Source organism: Solanum pennellii, chromosome 6 (genome assembly GCF_001406875.1).
Source record: "Solanum pennellii chromosome 6, SPENNV200".
Classification (NCBI taxonomy): Eukaryota; Viridiplantae; Streptophyta; class Magnoliopsida; order Solanales; family Solanaceae; genus Solanum; species Solanum pennellii.
In genome coordinates, this window is record NC_028642.1 from 1,195,592 (window position 1) to 1,196,796 (window position 1,205).

Genomic DNA, 1,205 nt, shown 5'->3' on the forward strand with positions numbered 1-1,205 from the left:
TATATATATATAAAAAGTAGTTTACTGAGGAAGATGAACAATATCAATGTTATAAATAGTGTATATGTATATGGATGTATATACATCTCTGACACATAATTATACATTAACATATACACGGTTATATATTATTCATACAATATCAATACATTATATATGAGTACGTTATTTTTTTGGTTACATGTCATTACATAATAAAAAAGGTGGAATTTTCTTGTTGTTATCAAAAGGTGGCACGAACTTTCACTTAGATGAGTAAGGATAGAATAGATATTTAAAAAATTAACATAGGAGGGGGCGGAGGGGGGGGGGGGGTTAAAGTAAAGTTGGGATGAATATGATTTTGACCCAAATATTATACTTCAATTGCATATAATTTTGAATAATATTACCATAAACACAAGTCACAACTAAGGAGGAGGAAAATTATAGAAGAAACAATTTTATCACTTCAATTGCTTATAATTTTGAATAATATTACTATACACACAAGTCACAACTAAGGAGGAGGAAAATTATAGAAGAAACAATTTTATCACAAGTCCATCTCTAGTGTGATCATTCTTTCTTCATGAAATCACCACTATTGTGACATTTTTGGGCTTGGACACACTTCAAAATGCTTGCAATCACTAGTTTGATGTCCCAAGGATCACTATTGTGACATTTTGGGGCTTGAAAGAACTATAATTTTATACTTTTTCTTTTTTTATTAAGTAACTTTCACATAGAGCAAATATAAAAATCATAGTATGTTATAACTATAATTTGTATGATTGTGCTCCATAACAAACATAAATATGTATATTTTGCTATACATATACAAAAGAAAGTAGCTGTATAATTTGCTTTGGTATACACGTACAAAAGATCATTTGTATAATTTGTGTTGTATAAAGCGAGAAAAAAAGAAAGACAAAATAAAACTGGGCATGGAAAATCGTATTTGTATAATCATAAGTGTATAAGACAAAAATATATGCATTTGTATTTGTATATACAATTTTCTCTCGCTTTATACAAACACAAACACAATGTATACATTTGTGTTTGTATAAAGTGAGAGAGACGAGTGAGCAGAGAGATCTGGTAGAGAGGAGAGAGGAGAAAGGAGAACGAAAATATATGTATATATACAATTTTCTCTCGCTTTATACAAACACAAACACATTTTATACATTTGCGTTTTTGTATAAAGAGGTGAG